Genomic DNA, 24,350 nt, shown 5'->3' with positions numbered 1-24,350 from the left:
GGTGGTTGCAGAGTGCTCATCTATTGGAGGGCCGCAGATTCGGCATACAGGATTGGATCCTGGTGACCACGGACGCCAGCCTGAGAGGCTGGGGAGCAGTCACACAAGGAAGAAACTTCCAGGGCGTGTGGTCGAGCCTGGAAACGTCTCTTCACATAAACATTCTGGAACTAAGAGCAATCTACAATGCTCTAAGCCAGGCAGAACCTCTGCTTCAAGGAAAACCGGTGTTGATCCAGTCGGACAACATCACGGCAGTCGCCCATGTGAACAGACAGGGCGGCACAAGAAGCAGGAGTGCAATGGCAGAAGCTGCAAGGATTCTTCGCTGGGCAGAGAATCATGTGATAGCACTGTCAGCAGTGTTCATCCCGGGAGTGGACAACTGGGAAGCAGACTTCCTCAGCAGACACGACCTTCACCCGGGAGAGTGGGGACTTCATCCAGAAGTTTTCCACATGCTGGTAACCCGTTGGGAAAGACCAATGGTGGACATGATGGCGTCTCGCCTCAACAAAAAACTGGACAGGTATTGCGCCAGGTCAAGAGATCCGCAGGCAATAGCTGTGGACGCGCTGGTAACGCCTTGGGTGTACCAGTCGGTGTATGTGTTTCCTCCTCTGCCTCTCATACCAAAAGTATTGAGAATTATACGGCAAAGAGGCGTAAGAACGATACTAGTGGTTCCGGATTGGCCAAGAAGGACTTGGTACCCGGAACTTCAAGAGATGATCACGGAAGATCCGTGGCCTCTACCTCTGAGAAGGGACTTGCTTCAGCAGGGTCCCTGTCTGTTTCAAGACTTACCGCGGCTGCGTTTGACGGCATGGCGGTTGAACGCCGGATCCTAAAGGAAAAAGGCATGCCGGAAGAAGTCATTCCTACTTTGATTAAAGCAAGGAAGGAAGTAACCGCGCAACATTATCACCGCATTTGGCGAAAATATGTTGCGTGGTGCGAGGATCGGAGTGCTCCGACGGAGGAATTTCAACTGGGTCGATTCCTACATTTCCTGCAATCAGGATTGTCTATGGGTCTCAAATTGGGATCTATTAAGGTTCAAATTTCGTCCCTGTCGATTTTCTTCCAAAAAGAATTGGCTTCAGTTCCTGAAGTCCAGACTTTTGTTAAGGGAGTGCTGCATATACAGCCCCCTGTGGTGCCTCCAGTGGCACCGTGGGATCTCAATGTTGTTTTGGACTTTCTCAAATCTCATTGGTTTGAACCACTAAAAACTGTGGATTTGAAATATCTCACATGGAAAGTGACCATGCTACTAGCCCTGGCTTCGGCCAGGAGAGTGTCAGAACTGGCAGCTTTATCTTACAAAAGCCCATATCTGATTTTCCATTCGGACAGGGCAGAACTGCGGACTCGTCCGCATTTTCTCCCTAAGGTGGTGTCAGCATTTCATCTGAACCAACCTATTGTAGTGCCTGCGGCTACAAGCGACTTGGAGGACTCCAAGTTGTTGGACGTTGTCAGAGCTTTAAAAATATACATTTCAAGGACAGCTGGAGTCAGGAAATCTGACTCGCTGTTTATACTATATGCTCTCAACAAGTTGGGCGCTCCTGCGTCTAAGCAGACTATTGCTCGCTGGATTTGTAGTACGATTCAGCTTGCACATTCTGTGGCAGGCCTGCCACAGCCAAAATCGGTAAAAGCCCACTCCACAAGGAAGGTGGGTTCTTCTTGGGCGGCTGCCCGAGGGGTCTCGGCATTACAACTCTGCCGAGCGGCTACGTGGTCGGGGGAGAACACGTTTGTAAAATTCTACAAATTTGATACCCTGGCTAAGGAGGACCTGGAGTTCTCTCATTCGGTGCTGCAGAGTCATCCGCACTCTCCCGCCCGTTTGGGAGCTTTGGTATAATCCCCATGGTCCTTTCAGGAACCCCAGCATCCACTAGGACGATAGAGAAAATAAGAATTTACTTACCGATAATTCTATTTCTCGGAGTCCGTAGTGGATGCTGGGCGCCCATCCCAAGTGCGGATTATCTGCATTACTTGTACATAGTTACAAAAATCGGGTTATTATTGTTGTGAGCCATCTTTTCAGAGGCTCCGCTGTTATCATACTGTTAACTGGGTTTAGATCACAGGTTGTACGGTGTGATTGGTGTGGCTGGTATGAGTCTTACCCGGGATTCATAAATCCTTCCTTATTGTGTACGCTCGTCCGGGCACAGTACCTAACTGAGGCTTGGAGGAGGGTCATAGGGGGAGGAGCCAGTACACACCACCTGATCGTAAAGCTTTACTTTTTGTGCCCTGTCTCCTGCGGAGCCGCTATTCCCCATGGTCCTTTCAGGAACCCCAGCATCCACTACGGACTCCGAGAAATAGAATTATCGGTAAGTAAATTCTTATTTTTTCCCCCATCAGATGAATTAAATGAAGTGTGTGAAGAAGCGTGGGCTTTCCCTGATAAAAAATTGGTAATTCCTAAGAAGGTACTAATGGCGTTCCCTTTCCCGCCAGAGGATAGGTCACGTTGGGAAACACCCCCTAGAGTGGACAAAGCGCTCACACGTTTGTCTAAAAAGGTGGCACTACCATCTCCGGATACGGCCGCCCTCAAGGAACCTGCTGATAGAAAGCAGGAGGCGATCCTGAAGTCTGTATATACACACACAGGCATTATACTTAGGCCAGCTATTGCGTCAGCTTGGATGTGCAGTGCTGCCGCTGCTTGGTCAGATAAACTGTCAGAAAATATTGACACATTAGACAGAGACACGATCCTGTTAACCATAGACCATATAAAAGACTCAGTCTTATATATGAGAGATGCACAGAGGGAAATCTGCCGACTGGCATCTAAAGTAAGTGCATTGTCCATTTCTGCTAGGAGAGGCTTATGGACTCGCCAGTGGACAGGAGATGCAGATTCTAAAAAGCACATGGAAGTGTTGCCATATAAGGGTGAGGAATTATTTTGGAATGGTCTCTCGGACCTAGTTTCCACAGCAACGTCTGGGAAGTCAGCATTTTTACCCCATGTCCCCTCACAGCCTAAGAAGGCGCCGTTTTATCAGGTTCAGTCCTTTCGGACCCAGAAAAACAGGCGTGGAAAAGGCGGGTCTTTTCTGTCCAGAGGCAGAGGTAGGGGAAAAAGGCTGCCACAAACAGCAGGTTCCCAGGAGCAAAAGTCCTCCCCCGCTTCTTCTTCCAAGTCCGCCGCATGACGGTGGGGCTCCACAGGCGGAGCCAGGTACGGTGGGGGGTCGCCTCAAACATTTCAGCGATCAGTGGGTTCGCTCACAGGTGGATCCCTGGATCCTGCAAATAGTATCTCAGGGGTACAAGCTGGAATTCGAGGCGTCCCCACCCCACCGGTTCCTAAAATCTGCCTTGCCAATTGCTCCCTCAGACAGGGAGGCGGTGCTAAGGGCAATTCACAAGCTGTATTCTCAGCAGGTGATAATCAAGGTACCCCTACTTTAACAAGGCCGGGGTTATTATTCCACACTATTTGTGGTACCGAAACCGGACGGTTCGGTGAGACCCATTCTAAATTTGAAATCCTTGAACACATACATAAAGAAATTCAAGTTCAAGATGGAATCGCTCAGGGCGGTTATTGCAAGCCTGGACGAGGGGGATTACATGGTATCCCTGGACATCAAGGATGCTTACTTGCATGTCCCCATTTACCATCCTCACCAGGAGTACCTCAGATTTGTGGTACAGGATTGCCATTACCAATTCCAGACGCTGCCATTTGGACTGTCCACGGCACCGAGGGTATTTACCAAGGTTATGGCGGAAATGATGATACTCCTTCGAAGAAAGGGAGTTTTAATTATCCCGTACTTGGACGATCTCCTAATAAAAGCGAGATCCAAGGAACAGTTGTTGGTGGGAGTACCACTATCCCAGGAAGTGCTGCACCAGCACGGCTGGATTCTGAATATCCCAAAGTCACAGCTGGTTCCGACAACACGGCTACTGTTCCTGGGTATGATTCTGGATACAGTACAGAAAAAAGTGTTTCTCCCGGAGGAAAAAGCCAGGGAGTTGTCATCTCTAGTCAGAGACCTCCTGAAACCAAAACAGGTATCAGTGCATCGCTGCACGCGGGTCCTGGGAAAGATGGTGGCTTCTTACGAAGCAATTCCCTTCGGCAGGTTCCTGTCACGAACCGGTCTCTCACCTTTGCGGGTTCTGGGGTTCATCCGTTGCCAGTGCGGTTGCTCGCGGTGCTGTGCGCCCGTGTGGGGACACGGCGTGATCAATGGCACAGGTAATGCAGAGTCTGGGAACTGTGAGTGCGGGGACCAAATGGCCTAAGGCACTGCGGTGTGTCTGCTGTATAGGAGGTGGCCATGTTGGAGACCAAATAGCTAATACTGAGCACTTGTGAAAACACCTGTGGGCAGGTGTAAGCCAATCCCGTGCTTGTGCTGCCTTTAAGTAGGCTGGGATTATGTCACTCTGGGCCAGTGCTTTGTTGTATCAAAGCTGTGCTCTAGCTCTGAACTCTCTCCGTGCATTCCTGTGTGATTCCCGTGGTCCAGATATCGCCTCCGTTCCCAGAGGTCCGTTTTGCAGCCTTCACTGCCAAAGATCTACCGGCTCTCCATTGTGCTATCAGTCAATTGCACACCTATTGGAAATACTTGGATTCCCAGTGTCCTGCATGAGGTTACCCTGTCTGTCTGCCTATCATACAAAGTCTGGAGGATTCCAATTCCCTCAGCTGTTCGTTTGTTCAACGCTGCATTTAACCCATTCATCACCTTGCCATCTACTACAGTTTCACAGTGATCTCCGGAACCCGCAAGTAACCCAATTCAGTACTTTTTCTATGTTGTCATTACAAGGATAATTCTTCACAGTCTCTCAGTTAACTCTTAAAACTCCATTGCAAATTCTTACAGTTAAATCTCCATGTCTGCATTAACCAGTTAAACACAATCTGCAGTTCAGCATCAAAGCCTGTTTATATTTGGACAATTCAACATTTATTCTTCAGCTTGTTTTTGCATATGTTTCCATGAACATTTCTCTTATTTATTTCTGAGTTTTCTCTTGCATATTATTTCTGTCATTCCTGCAATACTTCAGTATAATGATGATTAACAACTAGTCATTTAACTCCTTACCGAATTGTTACTTTAATAAATATATGAAACGGAACTTCCTTCGTCCTCCCTGTTTTCTTCATACCCCAGCACCTACACCTGAGGTTGGTTCCAGGTTAACGGATTCACAAAAACACCCGGACCTGACAGTAAGCACTGGCCACATGGATCCGTCAAGTGACCAATTCGCAGGAGGCGGTGCTACGTCAAATATCCTTTCCCGTCTGGAAAACCAGGAGTCTATACAGACACAAATAGTGCAGTTTATGCAAACTATGGCAGACCGTTTAGAGACTCTTCATACAGCAATTAAAACGTCTCAAGTCCAGATTCCAACTCCGGTTGTCCCAGTTACCACTACAGCTTCTCCTGTGATGCTGCCTACGTCCCGCTTGCAGTTACCCTCTCCGAGTAAGTTTGACGGAACTCCAAAACTTTGCAGGGGATTCCTGAATCAATGCGAGATCCAGTTCGAACTGATGTCCGCCAGTTTCCCATCAGCTCGTTCTAAGGTCGCATATATTATTGCCCTCCTCTCCGGTCAGGCTCTGGAGTGGGCATCACCATTATGGGAGAGAGGTGATCCTATCCTCTCTAATTACAAAGAGTTTGTATCTTCTTTCCGGAGAATCTTTGACGAACCCGGCAGGACCACCTCAGCATCTTTGGAGATTCTCCGTCTACGTCAAGGTTTACGTCCTGTCAATCAATATATTGTTCAGTTTCGCACGTTGTCTTCAGAGTTAAACTGGAATGAGGAGGCCCTGATCGCCGCGTTTTGGAATGGACTTTCTGAGAGAATCAAGGACGATTTAACTATCCGGGATGTGCCAACTAAACTGGATGAATTGATTTCTCTCTGTAACAAACTTGACCTACGCTACAGGGAGCGATGTTTAGAGAAATCCAGGGCAGAGCGATCCAGTCCACGTTATCATCCTAGGCCTCGACAAGATTCTTCATCACAGTCTCCGGTAACGACAGACGAACCTATGCAGATTGGGCGCTCTCGCCTCACAGAAGAGGAACGACTTCGTCGTCGACAGGGTAACCTCTGCATGTACTGTGGGTCCTCTGAACACTTAGTTAAATTCTGCAAACTCCGACCGGGAAACTCTCGCTCCTAGCTTATTCAAGAGAGGTTAAGCTAGGAGTTACTCTAGAATCACGTTCTGGGGAAGAGCCGACTTTGTCTATTCAATTAGAAGTTCCAAGTTCTACAGTGAAAGTTTCAGCTCTCCTAGATTCTGGGGCAGCCGAGAACTTCATCTCCTCAGCCTTTGTCATGCGGTCTAAAGTTCAAACCATGCCTCTGGAAGCAGCAGTTGCCGTTACAGCAGTGGATGGAAGTCGAATTCCAGATGGTATAATTACTCATCGAACCGTATGTCTCAAGATGAAAGTTGGTGTGCTCCATTCCGAATACCTCTCCTTCTACGTGATTCCCAAAGCCTCTCAAGATGTGATACTTGGTTTACCTTGGCTGCAGAAACATAACCCTCAACTTAATTGGCAAACCATGGAAGTCCTTTCATGGGGTAAATCTTGTACCAAGGACTGTTTAGCCTCAATTGTACCTCTCCGGTCAATCAGCCTTCCCGACCTACCTCCGGTGTATCAATCCTTTGCGGATGTTTTCAGTAAACAAGCAGCAGACTCTCTACCTCCTCATCGCGAATGGGACTGCCCAATTGTCCTGGTTCCGGGTAAAACACCTCCTAGGGGACGAATTTATCCGCTATCCATCCCAGAGACGCAAGCTATGTCTGATTATATACAAGAAAATCTAACCAAAGGATTTATCAGACCATCTTCTTCACCTGCAGGAGCCTGATTCTTTTTCGTTAAGAAGAAGGACGGTGGGTTACGACCATGCATAGATTACCGTGGACTCAATGAGATCACTGTGAAAAACAAGTATCCATTACCCTTAATTCCAGAATTATTTGACCGGGTAAAAGGAGCTACTGTTTTTACAAAACTGGATCTCCGAGGGGCCTACAATTTAATCCGCATCCGAGAAGGGGACGAGTGGAAAACTGCTTTTAATACCCGGGATGGGCATTACGAATACCTTGTAATGCCTTTCGGTCTTTGTAATGCACCTGCAGTTTTTCAAAGCTATGTGAATGAACTTTTTCGTGATCTTCTCTACAAGTGTCTAGTAGTGTACCTGGATGATATCCTAATATTCTCTAGGGATATAAAGTCTCACCGTCACCAAGTTAAAGAGGTACTGACACGTCTGAGGAAAAATCAACTTTATTGTAAGTTAGAGAAGTGCACTTTTGAAGTATCTTCCATACCGTTCCTTGGTTACATCATTTCTGGATCAGAGCTATGTATGGATCCCGGTAAGGTACAAGCTATCCGAGATTGGTCCACTCCTACAACTCTCAAGGGGATTCAGCGATTTCTCGGCTTTGCTAATTTCTATAGGAGATTCATTAAGAATTATTCTACGTTAGCTGCTCCCATCACAGCCCTAACTCGTAAGGGAGCAAATCCTACGAACTGGTCTTCAGAAGCAATCAAAGCCTTCTCTGATTTAAAGCAAGCCTTTGTGTCAGCCCCCATTCTTCGACAGCCTGATCTGAATCGTCCCTTTCTACTAGAGGTGGATGCATCTACAGAAGCAGTAGGAGCTGTGTTGTCACAAGTCTTTGAAGATAAAAAGGTCCATCCCTGCGGATATTTCTCCCGTAAGTTCCTCCCGGCAGAACGTAATTATGCAATCGGTGAGCAAGAGTTACTTGCCATCAAGTTGGCATTTGAGGAGTGGAGATACCTTCTAGAAGGAGCTCAACATCGCATTACAGTTTATACTGATCATAAGAATCTTCTGTATCTGCAGTCAGCTCAGTGTTTGAATCCACGACAAGCTCGATGGGCGCTTTTCTTCTCACGATTTGATTTCAAACTCACCTATCGTCCAGGGTCTCAGAACAAAAAGGCAGATGCCCTTTCCCGGTCCTTTGCTTCTTCTGAATTAAATGATGCTACCACGAATCAAGCCATTGTGAATCCTAGGTCCTTTTTAATGACTCGAACCTCTCCAGTTCCTCCGCCTGGCAAGACCTTTGTCGCCACAAGTCTTCGAAAACGGCTGCTTACCTGGGCTCACTCCTCTTCCTTCATGGGTCATCCTGGGGTTCTAAAGACTCTCAAGTTTATTCAACAGTCTTATTGGTGGCCACGTCTCAAAGCCGATGTCCAAGAGTTTATAGCAGCATGTCCTAAATGTGCCCAACATAAGAGTCCAAGAAGTTCTCCACCAGGTTTGTTACATCCACTATCCATACCCAAACAACCATGGACTCATATCTCAATGGATTTCGTGACCGATCTACCTCCATCAAAAGGGCGAAATACCATTTGGGTGATAGTGGATCGATTTTCGAAAATGGCACATTTCATTCCATTAACTGGGTTACCATCAGCCCCTTTACTAGCCAGATTGTTCATCTCTGAAATCTTCAAGTTGCATGGCCTTCCTCGAGAAATTGTTTCTGATCGGGGAACACAGTTTGTGGCCAAGTTTTGGAGGTCGCTTTGTTCATCTTTAAATGTCAAGTTGAACTTTTCTTCTGCATATCATCCTCAGACAGATGGACAAACTGAGAGAGTCAACCAAGACCTTGAAACATTTCTCCGGCTATATATATCGTCCTCACAGGATGACTGGGTTGACTACCTTCCATTGGCAGAATTTGCTCATAATAATCTCTTCCATTCATCTTCAGAATCTACGCCCTTTTATATTAACTTCGGCTTTCATCCTCGTGTGCCAGAGTTTCATCCATTGCCAGCCCTAGAGGTCCCAGCGGCAGATCAAGAGCTTCAACGTCTATCTAGCATCTGGAGTTGTGTACGTAAGTCCTTGGTCAAAACTTCCGCTCGTTATAAATCTTTTGCAGATAGAAAACGTAAAGCTGTACCGAATTACAAAGTGGGAGACCAAGTTTGGATTTCTACGCGCAATCTCAAGTTCAAAGTTCCTTCTAAGAAATTTGCTCCCAGGTTTATTGGTCCATTTCCCATTGTAAAGGTACTCAACCCTGTGTCATACAAAGTCAAGCTGCCACCGTCTTTGAGAATTCCTAACGCCTTTCATACATCTTTACTGAAGCCTTTGATTCTCAATAAGTTCCGTACTACCCAGTCCAAATCTCCTAAAGTTCACTCTTTGCAGAATGAGGAATTTGAAGTTAAAGAGATTGTGGACTCACGTTCCCGATATGGACGTTTACAGTTTCTGGTCGACTGGAAGGGTTACGGCCCGGAGGAGAGATCCTGGGTTTTCTCTGAAGATGTTCATGCTCCAAGACTGGTACAGAAATACTTCTCCAAAAATCCTGACAAGGTTCAAAGGTGTTCAGAGACCACCCGTAGAAGAGGGGGTACTGTCACGAACCGGTCTCTCACCTTTGCGGGTTCTGGGGTTCATCCGTTGCCAGTGCGGTTGCTCGCGGTGCTGTGCGCCCGTGTGGGGACACGGCGTGATCAATGGCACAGGTAATGCAGAGTCTGGGAACTGTGAGTGCGGGGACCAAATGGCCTAAGGCACTGCGGTGTGTCTGCTGTATAGGAGGTGGCCATGTTGGAGACCAAATAGCTAATACTGAGCACTTGTGAAAACACCTGTGGGCAGGTGTAAGCCAATCCCGTGCTTGTGCTGCCTTTAAGTAGGCTGGGATTATGTCACTCTGGGCCAGTGCTTTGTTGTATCAAAGCTGTGCTCTAGCTCTGAACTCTCTCCGTGCATTCCTGTGTGATTCCCGTGGTCCAGATATCGCCTCCGTTCCCAGAGGTCCGTTTTGCAGCCTTCACTGCCAAAGATCTACCGGCTCTCCATTGTGCTATCAGTCAATTGCACACCTATTGGAAATACTTGGATTCCCAGTGTCCTGCATGAGGTTACCCTGTCTGTCTGCCTATCATACAAAGTCTGGAGGATTCCAATTCCCTCAGCTGTTCGTTTGTTCAACTCTGCATTTAACCCATTCATCACCTTGCCATCTACTACAGTTTCACAGTGATCTCCGGAACCCGCAAGTAACCCAATTCAGTACTTTTTCTATGTTGTCATTACAAGGATAATTCTTCACAGTCTCTCAGTTAACTCTTAAAACTCCATTGCAAATTCTTACAGTTAAATCTCCATGTCTGCATTAACCAGTTAAACACAATCTGCAGTTCAGCATCAAAGCCTGTTTATATTTGGACAATTCAACATTTATTCTTCAGCTTGTTTTTGCATATGTTTCCATGAACATTTCTTTTATTTATTTCTGAGTTTTCTCTTGCATATTATTTCTGTCATTCCTGCAATACTTCAGTATAATGATGATTAACAACTAGTCATTTAACTCCTTACCGAATTGTTACTTTAATAAATATATGAAACGGAACTTCCTTCGTCCTCCCTGTTTTCTTCATACCCCAGCACCTACACCTGAGGTTGGTTCCAGGTTAACGGATTCACAAAAACACCCGGACCTGACAGTTCCATGCCAGAATCTTTCAGTGGGACCTGTTGGACCAGTGGTCCGGATCGCATCTTCAGATGCATCGCTTGATAACCCTGTCTCCAAGAACCAGGGTGTCGCTACTGTGGTGGCTGCAGAGTGCCCATCTTCTAGAGGGCCGCAGGTTCGGCATACAGGACTGGGTCCTGGTGACCACGGATGCCAGCCTTCGAGGCTGGGGGGCAGTCACACAGGGAAGAAACTTCCAAGGACTATGGTCGAGTCAGGAGACTTCCCTTCACATAAATATTCTGGAACTAAGGGCCATCTACAATGCCCTAAGTCAAGCAAAATCCCTGCTCCTACACCAGCCGGTGCTGATCCAGTCAGACAACATCACGGCAGTCGCCCATGTAAATCGACAGGGCGGCACAAGAAGCAGGATGGCGATGGCGGAAGCCACAAGGATTCTCCGATGGGCGGAGAATCATGTACTAGCACTGTCAGCAGTGTTCATTCCGGGAGTGGACAACTGGGAAGCAGACTTCCTCAGCAGACACGACCTCCACCCGGGAGAGTGGGGACTTCATCCAGAAGTCTTCCAGATGCTGGTAAACCGTTGGGAAAAACCACAGGTGGACATGATGGCGTCCCGCCTCAACAAAAAGTTAAAAAGATATTGCGCCAGGTCAAGGGACCCTCAGGCGATAGCTGTGGACGCTCTAGTGACACCGTGGGTGTACCAGTCGGTTTATGTGTTCCCTCCTCTGCCTCTCATACCAAAGGTATTGAGAATAATAAGAAAGCGAGGAGTAAACACCATTCTCGTGGTTCCGGATTGGCCAAGACGAGCGTGGTACCCGGAACTTCAAGAGATGCTCTCAGAGGACCCGTGGCCTCTACCGCTCAGACAGGACCTGCTACAACAGGGGCCCTGTCTGTTCCAAGACTTACCGCGGCTGCGTTTGACGGCATGGCGGTTGAACACCGGATCCTAAAGGAAAAGGGTATTCCGGAAGATGTCATTCCTACGCTTATTAAGGCCAGGAAAGATGTTACGGCAAAGCATTATCACCGCATATGGCGGAAATATGTTGCATGGTGCGAGGCCAAAAAGGCCCCAACAGAGGAATTTCAACTAGGTCGATTTCTGCATTTCCTGCAAGCAGGAGTGAATATGGGCCTAAAACTAGGCTCCATTAAAGTACAGATCTCGGCTCTGTCGATTTTCTTTCAAAAAGAACTAGCTTCAGTACCTGAAGTTCAGACATTTGTGAAAGGAGTGCTGCATATTCAGCCCCCATTTGTGCCTCCGGTGGCACCTTGGGATCTCAACGTGATGTTGAGTTTCTTAAAATCACATTGGTTTGAGCCACTAAAAACCGTGGATCTGAAATATCTCACGTGGAAAGTGGTCATGTTATTGGCCCTGGCTTCAGCCAGGCGAGTGTCAGAATTGGCGGCTTTATCATGTAAAAGCCCTTATCTGATTTTCCATATGGATAGGGCAGAATTGAGGACTCGTCCCCAGTTTCTCCCTAAGGTGGTGTCAGCGTTTCACCTGAACCAGCCTATTGTGGTGCCTGCGGCTACTAAGGATTTGGAGGACTCCAAGTTGCTAGACGTTGTCAGGGCCCTGAAAATATATGTTTCCAGGACGGCTGGAGTCAGAAAATCTGACTCGCTGTTTATCCTGTATGCACCCAACAAGCTGGGTGCTCCTGCTTCTAAGCAGTCTATTGCTCGCTGGATTTGTAGTACAATTCAGCTTGCACATTCTGTGGCAGGCATGCCACAGCCAAAATCTGTAAATGCCCATTCCACAAGGAAGGTGGGCTCATCTTGGGCGGCTGCCCGAGGGGTCTCGGCTTTACAACTTTGCCGAGCAGCTACTTGGTCAGGGGCAAACACATTTGCAAAATTCTACAAATTTGATACCCTGGCTGAGGAGGACCTGGAGTTCTCTCATTCGGTGCTACAGAGTCATCCGCACTCTCCCGCCCGTTTGGGAGCTTTGGTATAATCCCCATGGTCCTTACGGAGTTCCCAGCATCCACTAAGACGTTAGAGAAAATAAGAATTTACTCACCGATAATTCTATTTCTCGTAGTCCGTAGTGGATGCTGGGCGCCCATCCCAAGTGCGGATTGTCTGCAATACTTGTAAATAGTTATTGTTAACTAAAGGGTTATTGTTGAGCCATCTGTTGAGAGGCTCAGTTGTTTTCATACTGTCAAACTGGATATAGTATCACGAGTTGTACGGTGTGATTGGTGTGGCTGGTAAGAGTCTTACCCGGGATTCTAAATCCTTCCTTATTATGTCTGCTCATCCGGGCACGGTGTCCTAACTGAGGCTTGGAGGAGGGTCATGGTGGGAGGAGCCAGTGCACACCAGGTAGTCCTAAATCTTTCTAGAGTGCCCAGCCTCCTTCGGAGCCCGCTATTCCCATGGTCCTTACGGAGTTCCCAGCATCCACTACGGACTACGAGAAATAGAATTACCGGTGAGTAAATTCTTATTTTTTTCTGCATTCTCCCAAACTGTCCTGCTTTGAGGGAGCATTCATCCTGATTGTCCCCGTGCATAATTACAGTTCAGCAGCATGCAGGGAGAAGTGTGTTACAAATGTAGTGGATGTTCCTGGGCACTGGCTAGAAATGCACACAGAATTGGTCTGTTCAATTACGTGTCAGTGAAAGCTGCTGCATACACAGAAGCACACACAGGAGGACATACTGTACATAGATGGAGAAACTGTAGCTGCCATAGGGCTGGTGCAAGTGTTAATGGTGGGACCGATGGTGCTGTCTAAAGATGTACCAATCAGTATTAAGTGTATGAATGCTGAAAGAAGGCATCTCAGCCAGTGTCGGACTGAGGCATGAAGGGCCCACTGGGGAAATACAGTAATAGGGGGCCATGCTTAGAGGCTTGCATGTTCTGGGCCCCTTGTTAATATATAGCAATAACACTGTACAAAGTACACCATAGTCTTGTGCAGTATAATGTAACATATGGATAATGTGTAATTCAAGTGCAAAATCTGATCCCTATAGGAGGGTGTGGACCCCCCAGGCAAGGGGCCCCACCGGTGGTTTCCCCTGTACCCCTGTGGGCCAGTCCGACCCTGACAGTGTCGGACTGGGGCATGTAGGGCCCACCGGGGGAATGCAGTGGTAGGGGCCCATGTTAAGGGTGTGGCCAGTCTGCAGAGGGGGCCTGCCACCTCATTGGTTTAATTAACCATTAGAGAGTGCAACATTTTGAGCCCCTTCATAAATATATACAGTAAATTCAGTTGCTGCATGCATGATAATGTACCAGATTAATAACAGATTAATAACAGCAATGCACTGTAGAATATACACCATAGTCCAGTATAAGGTAACATATGTATAATGTATAATTGAAGTGCACAGTCTGGAACCTGATCCTTAGAGCAGGAGGTGGGCCCCCAGGCAGTGGGGCCCACCGGTGGTTTCCCCTGTATCCCTGTAGGCCAGTCCAAGCCTGCTTACACAGTATGATTATATAGCCAGAAAAATACAATAACCTGTGGAATAAGACAGGGTATAATGTGACTGCAACATAGGAGTAATATACTTATATAGGTATATAGATAAACTCTGTGCACAACTATATTGTTTGATCCAAAAACACCCAGCCCAGGGTACAGAATACAGTGACCGTTATATCTGGGAAACACTGAAGGTGAAGCCACACAACAGATACAGGCACACAGTCACATGCAATGCAGAAATTATATCACAATAATGCTGCACTGGACATATATGCGTGTGTGTATATATATATATATATATATATATATACATACATACAGTGTAGATTGACCAGCACTCCACTTGAAAAATATACATTACCTGGGTGCCCTCCCCTGGAACAGCGATGAACCATACACAATCGCAAAGTAGCGAGTGGCTCTCCACGGACGTTTCAGGTGCCTTTTAATCACACCTTTCGTCAGGATACGTATCCTGATGAAAAGGTGTGATATAAAGGCACCTGAAATGTTGAATAACAAGCCTGTGTAGCTGTGTGTGTTTATACAAGTCCATGGAGTGCCGCCCGCTTCTTTGCTATTGTATATACAGTATATATATATATCAGGGACGTGCGGTGAGCTAAATGGCTCAGGTGGGACTTGCTAGCACCAGAGCCAGATTTACATGCAATATATGAGCCAAAAGGTACATTTGGACATTATACACAGGTGCAAAAGTATATGCTTTTGGAAATTTGGTGAGTTTTGATCAGAGATGTGCAGAAGAGATAGTCAGTGGGGGCACTGCCTCACCTGCCATAGACTTTTTACTCCACAGTTTTGGCTGTAAAAATGATTAGAATAATGCAAAGAAGATATTTTAAGCATATTCTTTGTATTTTTCATATACTTTATCCAGTCAAATCTCTGGCACAAACGTTAGTATGTTGGACAAAAGGAGAGAAAGAAGACTCTTTTGTGGGTGCACTCTTGTATATATATGAAAGTATCAAGCAAATAGATTAAAATTCAATATTTATTATCGATAAGCATAAAAGCATTTAGTAGTTGAATATACAAATGAAAAAATGAAAATAAAGGGACACAATACCTAAAAAAATATATAATAAAAAATAATAATGGAACCAATAATATAGGTGTTGATATCAAATAATGGTTCAAAAAAGCTACCTGGGTGACTGTAATCATACAAATATATGGTCAATCCATGATTAGTCTCAATTAGCTGCCTACACTGTATATTTATTGAAGTCAGGCTAGATACTCAATGGTAATTTACTGATGTGACCTGCTGTATTAATTATACCTGACTTGAGGATACAGATAGAAAACAGATTGAAATAAGGAAAGATGAATCTGCTGTCGGTGTTAGACACTGAGCCTGGCCGTCCAAATTTTCCTACTAAACCAAGTATTCCTCAAGAGTCTACCACTTGAGTACTAACTTGGCCCAACACTGCTTAGCTTCCAAGGTCGGAAGGATTCGGGCGTTACCAGTGTGGTATGATAGTAGAGATTTATTGATTGCTTCTGGAATCACTGATGAGAGTTCATGAATACCATAAGTGGTAAAGAAAAATCGTGAGTACAAAGAGAGGGAGAGAAGAAATAAAAAGAGGGATCTGCTGCCAATGTTAGACAGAGGTAAACCCCTGAATCAATGGTGAGAGTCCCAAAATTAGAGTGATAGTCAGAAAAAGAAATTATTATTGGAACGGTAATTCTTGAATAAATGATGATAAATGATCAATATGAAAGAAAAACAAAAAAGGGTGAACAAAAAATTCTGTAACTGATATCAAAATTATGATACTAATTATAGATAATATCTATCATAAGAATTGTACATGTGTGTTCTTAATTAGTTGATAGAAATGCTTACACCTCTGTAATGAGATAAGTATAAGCAAAAAATAGAGGAGAACACAAGAGGTCAATTAGTGGATAATTGAATGAATTAAGAAATCCACAATGAGAAATAAATATCATAGATGCAGCAACTGAAATAATATGCTTAATGCCATTAATAATAAGCTAATGCAGAGCTTATGATAGTTATGATAGTGAAAAAGGACAGATCGTAAGGGAAAATCAATAGAGCCACTGTAATAAGTACGTTGAAATAGTACTTCAGTGGTATATATTGTGCAAATAGAGAGAATGACAATTAGGTATATGTTGAAAAGATGACAATTTAGATATCACGGGTGTCCTGAAGATGGATATTACCCGTGTCGGTGTCTGTGTGAAGATCAGATGCTGTGTAACGGAAGAAACAGGTGCCGTGGATCCAGGGGGCTAAAGACACTGCTTGGCTGGTGTTGAATACCGAAGGATCCGTGGTCACAGGGTGATGATGACAGATTTAATGTGCCAGAGTCAACACAGAATGCGGCGCAGGGAAGCCGTAAGGAATGTCCGTGAGCCGCCGAGTCCGGGACCGTGGTAGACAGTGAAGATTGCACCGTGAACAGCCGCGTGAATACGCCATACGTCTCGGAGACTGAGTGGACGTCTGACTCAGAGATGCAGCTGCAGTTAAGCAGATGAAGAAGTCCGTGATCCTCAGAGTAGCTGTGGGTCAGAAACAGTTAGGCAGATGGAGACAACCGTGATCCCCAGAGTAGCTGCGGGTCGGAAGACGCGTTTCGCCCGTTCACCGGGCTTGGTCACTTCCAGGAAGTGACCAAGTACCACTGAAGTACTATTTCAACGTACTTATTACAGTGGCTCTATTGATTTTCCCTTACGATCTGTCCTTTTTCACTATCATAACTATCACAAGCTCTGCATTCGCTTATTATTAATGGCATTAAGCATATTATTTCAGTTGCTGCATCTATGATATTTATTTCTCATTGTGGATTTCTTAATTCATTCAATTATCCACTAATTGACCTCTTGTGTTCTCCTCTATTTTTTGCTTATACTTATCTCATTACAGAGGTGTAAGCATTTCTATCAACTAATTAAGAACACACATGTACAATTCTTATGATAGATATTATCTATAATTAGTATCATAATTTTGATATCAGTTACAGAATTTTTTGTTTCACCCTTTTTTGTTTTTTTTGTTTTTCTTTCATATTGATTATTTATCATCATTTATTCAAGAATTACCGTTCCAATAATAATTTCTTTTTCTGACTATCACTCTAATTTCAGGACTCTCACCATTGATTCAGGGGTTTACCTCTGTCTAACATTGGCAGAAGATCCCTCTTTTTATTTCTTCTCTCCCTCTCTTTGTACTCACGATTTTTCTTTACCACTTATGTTATTCATGAACTCTCATCAGTGATTCCAGAAGCAATCAATAAATCTCTACTATCATACCACACTGGTAACGCCCGAATCCTTCCGACCTTGGAAGCTAAGCAGTGTTGGGCCAAGTTAGTACTCAAGTGGGAGACTCTTGAGGAATACTTGGTTTAGTAGGAAAATTTGGACGGCCAGGCTCAGTGTCTAACACCGACAGCAGATTCATCTTTCCTTATTTCAATCTGTTTTCTATCTGTATCCTCAAGTCAGGTATAATTAATACAGCAGGTCACATCAGTAAATTACCATTGAGTATCTAGCCTGATTTCAATAAATATACAGTGTAGGCAGCTAATTGAGACTAATCATGGATTGACCATATATTTGTATGATTACAGTCACCCAGGTAGCTTTTTTGAACCATTATTTGATATCAACACCTATATTATTGGTTCCATTATTATTTTTTATTATATATTTTTTTATGTATTGTGTCCCTTTATTTTCATTTTTTCATTTGTATATTCAACTACTAAATGCTTTTATGTTTATCGATAATAAATATTGAATTTTAATCTATTTGCTTGATACTTTCATATATATATATACAAGAGTGCACCCACAAAAGAGTCTTCTTTCTCTCCTTTTGTCCAACATGTTTTGTTACTGACTCTGGGTGCACCGCCAAATTGAACTCGATTGAAAAAGTATTTTTTTCCTTCATCAGTGTATTTTGGTAATTAAAATATCTGTTGTTTAAATCTACTTAATAGCTGTGCGGTATAACCCCTATACATGACAAACGTTAGTATGCCAGGAAAGGCTCTGCCTCACCCCACCGCACGTCACTGATATATATATATATATATATATATTTCTCTTACGTCCTAGAGGATGCTGGGGACTCCGTAAGGACCATGGGGTATAGACGGGCTCCGCAGGAGACATGGGCATTATAAAGAACTTTTAGTATGGGTGTGCACTGGCTCCTCCCTCTATGCCCCTCCTCCAGACCTCAGTTAGATTTTGTGCCCAGAGGAGATAGGGTGCATTACAGGGGAGCTCTCCTGAGTTTCTCTGAAAAATAATTTTGTTAGGTTTTTTATTTTCAGGGAGCACTGCTGGCAACAGGCTCCCTGCATCGTGGGACTGAGGAGAGAGAAGCAGACCTACTTAAGTGATAGGCTCTGCTTCATAGGCTACTGGACACCGTTAGCTCCAGAGGGAGTCGGAACGCAGGTCTCACCCCGCCGTTCGTCCCAGAGCTGCGCCGCCGTCCTCCTCGCAGAGCCGGAAGATAGAAGCCGGGTGAGTATAAGAAGAAAAGAAGACTTCAAGGCGGCAGAAGACTTCAGATCTTCACTGAGGTAAGCGCTGCGCGCCATTGCTCCCACACACTACACACACGGAACGGGCACTGATGGGTGCAGGTCGCAGGGGGAGCGCCCTGGGCAGCAATAAACCTCTGGACTGGCAATAAGGGTACATTAGGCTGCAGAGGCAGTAAATGCAGAGATCCCCCGCCATTTTTTGTATATTGAAGCGGGACCGAAGCCCGCCACTGGAGGGGGCGGAGCTTGATCCCTCAGCACTAACAGCGCCATTTTCTCCACAGAATGCTGCAGAGAAGCTGCTCCCCGGACTCTCCCCTGCTGAACTCTGTGACAGAGGGCTGAAAAGAGGGGGGGGGGGGGCATTTTTAAGGCGCAGTGAGTGTATACACATTGATTATATATATATAAAAAGCGCTATCTGGGTTTTATTCCAGTGTTAGTTGGCGCTGGGTGTGTGCTGGCATACTCTCTCTCTGTCTCTCCAAAGGGCCTTGTTGGGGAATTGTCCCCTTATAGATAGATCCCTGTGTGTATGGGGGTGTCGGGACGTGTGTGTCGGCATGTCTGAAGCGGAAGGCTCGTCCAAGGAGGAGGTGGAGCAGATGAGTGGTGTGTCTCCGTCGGCAACGCCGACTCATGATTGGATGGACATGTGGCATATGTTAAATGCAAGTGTGGCCTCATTACATAAGAGACTGGACAAAGCAGAGTCCAGGGAGAAAGCAGGGAGTCAATCCACGGATTGGACTGGGTCACACCCCTCTGGGTCTCAAAAACGTCCCCTATCCCAAATAGTAGACACTGGTACCGACACAGATTCTGACTCCAGTGTTGACTACGATGATGCAAAATTACACCCAAGGGTGGCAAAAAGTATTCAGTGTATGATTATTGCAATAAAAGATATTTTGCATATCACTGATGAACCCTCTGTCCCTGACATGAGGGTGCGCATGTATAAGGAAAAGAAACCTGAGGTAACCTTTCCCCCATCCCATGAGCTTAACGAGTTATTTGAAAAAGCTTGGGAAACTCCAGATAAAAAACTGCAGATACCCAAAAGGGTTCTTATGGCGTATCCTTTCCCTGCACAGGACAGGGTACGTTGGGAATCCTCTCCCAGGGTGGACAAGGCTTTAACACGCCTGTCCAAGAAGGTGGCGCTACCGTCTCCAGACACGGCAGCCCTCAAGGATCCTGCTGATCGCAGATAGGAGACTACTTTAAAGTCTATTATGCGCATACAGGTGCTTTGCTCAGACCGGCAATAGCATCGGCATGGGTATGTAGCGCAGTTGCAGCATGGACAGATACCTTGTCAGCTGACCTTGATACCTTAGACAGGGATACCATTTTATTAACCTTAGCCCACATTAAAGACGCAGTCTTATATATGAGGGACGCTCAAAGAGACGTTGGGCTGCTCCGTTCCAGAGCCAATGCCATGGCTATTTCTGCAAGACGAGCTCTATGGACCCGCCAATGGACGGGTGATGCAGACTCAAAGAAGCATATGGAGGTTTTACCTTACAAGGGTGAAGTGTTGTTTGGGGAGGGGCTCGCGGACCTGGTTTCCACAGCTACCACGGGTAAATCTACTTTCTTACCTTTTGTTCCCCAACAGCAAAAGAAAACTCCACAGTATCAGATGCAGTCCTTTCGGTCGCATAAGTCCAGAAGAGGTCGGGCTCCTCCTTCCTTGCCAGAGGTAAGGATAGAGTAAAGAGAACACCTGCTTGGCTAGTTCCCAGGAGCAGAAGTCCTCCCCGGCTTCTACAAAATCCACCGTATGACGCTGGGGCTCCCCTAAGGGAGTCCGCACCAGTGGGGGCACGCCTTCGACTTTTCAGCCAGATCTGGGTTCTTTCAGACGTGGATCCTTGGGCGATGGAAATTGTTTCCCAAGGCTACAAGCTGGAATTCGAAGAGGTGCCCCCTCGACGATTTTTCAAGTCGGCCTTGCCAGCTTCACCCCCGGAGAGGGAAGTAGTGTTGGCTGCAATTCAAAAGCTGTGTCAACAGCAAGTGGTTGTCAAGGTTCCCCTGGTCCAACAGGGAAAAGGGTATTATTCAACCCTGTTTGTGGTCCCGAAGCCGGATGGTTCGGTCAGACCCATTTTAAATCTGAAATCCCTAAACATGTACTTGAAAAAGTTCAAATTCAAGATGGAATCGCTCTGAGCTGTAATATCCAGCCTGGAAGGGAGGGATTTTATGGTGTCACTAGACATAAAGGATGCATACCTTATCCCCATATATCCCCCTCATCAGGAGTACCTGAGATTCGCTGTACAAGACTGTCATTACCAGTTTCAGACGTTGCCGTTTGGGCTTTCCACGGCCCAGAGGATTTTCACCAAGATAATGGCGGAGATGATGGTGCTCCTGCGCAGGCAGGGAGTCACAATTATCCCATACTTGGACGATCTCCGGATAAAGGCGAGATCGAGAGATCACTTGCTGAAGAGCGTGTCGCTCTCCCTGAGAGTGCAGCAACAGCACGGTTGGATTCTCAATCAGCCAAAGTCACAATTGGTTCCAACGACTCGGCTATCATTCCTAGGCATGATTCTGGACACGGAACAAAAGAGGGTTTTTCTCTCATTGGAAAAAGCCCAGGATCTCCAGAACATGGTCAGAGACCTGCTAAAACCAAAGAGTGTCTGTTCATCAATGCACTCGAGTTCTGGGAAAAATGGTGGCAGCCTACGAGGCCATCCCCTTCGGCAGGTTTCATGCGAGGACTTTTCAGTGGGACCTTCTGGACAAGTGGTCCAGGTCCCATCTACAAATACATCAGAAAATAACCCTGTCCCCCAGGGCCAGGGTGTCTCTCCTGTGGTGGCTGCAGAGTGCTCACCTTTTAGAGGGTCGCAGGTTCGGCATTCAAGACTGGGTTCTGGTGACCACGGACACGAGCCTCCAAGGATGGGGAGCAGTCACTCAAGGAAGAAATTTTCAGGGACTATGGTCAAGCCAGGATGCTTGTCTACACATCAACATACTGGAATTGAGGGCCATATACAATGGCCTACGACAAGCGGAGACTCTTCTTCAAGACCTACCGGTTCTGATTCAATCAGACAACGTCACAGCCGTGGCTCATGTAAACCGCCAAGGCGGGACAAGGAGCAGAGTGGCGATGGCGGAAGCCACCAGGATTCTTCGCTGGGCGGAAAATTACGTAAGCGCTCTGTCAGCTGTCTTCATTCCAGGAGTGGACAACTGGGAAGCAGACTTCCTCAGCAGACACGATCTCCATCCATGAGAGTGGGGACTTCATCAAGAAGTTTTTGCAGAGATTACAAGTCTTTGGGGAATTCCTCAAATAGACATGATGGTGTCACGTCTCAACAAGAAGCTTCGGAGGTATTGTGCCAGGTCACGGGACCCTCAGGCAGTAGCAGTAGACGCCCTGGTGACACCATGGGTGTTTCAGTCAGTCTATGTGTTTCCTCCTCTTCCTCTCACCTCAAAAATATTGAGAATCATAAGACAAAAAAGAGTGCAGAAAATACTCATTGTTCCAGATTGGCCTCAAAGGGCCTGGTATTCAGATCTTCAGGAAATGCTCACAGAAGATCCATGGCCTCTTCCTCTCAGGGAGGACCTGTTAGAGCAGGGGCCCTGCATGTTCCAAGACTTACTGCGGTTACGTTTGACGGCATGGCGGTTGAACACCGAATCCTAGCTGGGAAGGGTATTCCGGAGGATAAAGGCTAGGAAGGAGGTGACTGCAAAGCATTATCACCGTATCTGGAGGAAGTATGTATCTTGGTGTGAGTCCAGGAATGCTCCTCCGGAAGAATTCCATCTGGGCCGTTTCCTTCACTTCCTACAGACAGGAGTGAATTTGGGCCTAAAGTTAGGCTCCATTAAGGTTCAGATTTTGGCCCTATCCATTTTCTTTCAGAAGGAATTGGCTTCTCTCCCAGATGTACAGACTTTTGTAAAGGGAGTGCTGCACATCCAGCCCCCCTTTGTGCCCCCAGTGGCACCGTGGGACCTTAACGTAGTGTTAAGTTTCCTGAAATCTCACTGGTTTGAGCCTCTTCAAACGGTAGACTTAAAATCATGTTATTGGCCTTGGCATCTGCAAGGCGGGTGTCCGAATTGGCGGCCTTGTCCCACAAGAGCCCCTATTTGATTTTCCATGTGGATAGAGCGGAGTTGAGGACTCGTCCTCAATTTTTGCCTAAGGTGGTTTCTTCATTTCATATGAATCAACCTATTGTGGTGCCTGTGGCTACAGGGGACTGGGAGGACTCCAAGTCCCTGGATGTAGTCAGGGACATAAAGATTTATGTAGCCAGGACGGCTAGGGTTAGGAAAACAGAGGCTCTGTTTGTCCTGTATGCAGCCAACAAGGTTGGCGCTCCTGCTTGTAAGCAGACTATTGCTCGCTGGATCTGTAACACGATTCAGCAGGCTCATTCTACGGCTGGATTGCCGGTACCAAATTCAGTAAAGGCCCATTCCACTAGGAAGGTGGGCTCTTCTTGGGCGGCTGCCCGGGACGTCTCGGCATTACAGCTGCTACTTGGTCGGGTTCAAACACTTTTTCAAAATTCTACAAGTTTGATACCCTGGCTGATGAGGACCTTGCGTTTGCTCAGTTGGTGCTGCAGAGTCATCCGCACTCTCCCGCCCGGTTGGGAGCTTTGGTATAAACCCATGGTCCTTACGGAGTCTCCAGCATCCTCTAGAACGCAAGAGAAAATAAGATTTTACTCACCGGTAAATCTATTTCTCGTAGTCCGTAGTGGATGCTGGGAACTCCGTAAGGACCATGGGGGGGACAGCGGCTCCGCAGGAGACTGGGCACAACTAAAAGAAAGCCTTCAGACTACCTGGTGTGCACTGGCTCCTCCCACCACGACCCCCCTCCAAGCCTCAGCTAGGATACTGCGCCCGGAAGAGCTGACACAATAAGGAAGGATTTTGAATCCCGGGTAAGACTCATACCAGCCACACCAATCACACCGTATAACTCGTGATACTATAACCAGTTAACAGTATGAAATGTAACTGAGCCTCTCAACAGATGGCTCAACAATAACCCTTAGTTAGGCAATAACTACATACAAGTATTGCAGACAATCCGCACTTGGGATGGGCGCCCAGCATCCACTACGGACTACGAGAAATAGATTTACCGGTGATTAAAATCTTATTTTCTCTGACGTCCTAGTGGATGCTGGGAACTCCGTAAGGACCATGGGGATTATACCAAAGCTCCCAAACTGGCGGGAGAGTGCGGATGACTCTGCAGCACCGAATGAGAGAACTCAAGGTCCTCCTCAGCCAGGGTATCAAATTTGTAGAATGTTGCAAACGTGTTTGCCCCTGACCAAGTTGCAGCTCGGCAAAGTTATAAAGCCGAGACCCCTCGGGCAGCCGCCCAAGATGAGCCCACTTTCCTCGTGGAATGGGCTTTTACTGATTTAGGATGCGGCAATGCAGCCGCAGAATGCTCCAGCTGAATTGTGCTACAAATTCAGCGAGCAATAGTCTGCTTAGAAGCAGGAGCACCTATTTTGTTGGGTGCCTACAGGATAAAAAGCGAGTCAGTTTTCCTGACTCCAGCCGTCCTGGAAATATACATTTTTAAGGCCCTGACTACGTCCAGTAACGTGGAGTCCCTAGTAGCCGCAGGCACTACAAT

The 24,350-nt window shown here is 46.3% G+C and overlaps 2 pseudogenes; one reads left to right on the top strand and one right to left on the bottom strand.

The window, feature by feature from the left end:
• Positions 1 to 15,483: 15,483 nt before the first annotated feature.
• Positions 15,484 to 15,602, bottom strand: LOC134912718 (5S ribosomal RNA; annotated as a pseudogene).
• A 1,810-nt stretch (positions 15,603 to 17,412) lies between these two features.
• On the top strand, positions 17,413 to 17,531 carry LOC134912381 (5S ribosomal RNA; annotated as a pseudogene).
• The last annotated feature ends 6,819 nt before the right edge of the window (positions 17,532 to 24,350 follow it).

The sequence above is a fragment of the Pseudophryne corroboree genome, chromosome 4, assembly GCF_028390025.1.
Source record: "Pseudophryne corroboree isolate aPseCor3 chromosome 4, aPseCor3.hap2, whole genome shotgun sequence".
NCBI lineage: Eukaryota > Metazoa > Chordata > Amphibia > Anura > Myobatrachidae > Pseudophryne > Pseudophryne corroboree.
The sequence above is the reverse complement of the archived record's forward strand: the minus strand, read 5'-3'. Positions and strand labels throughout refer to the sequence as shown.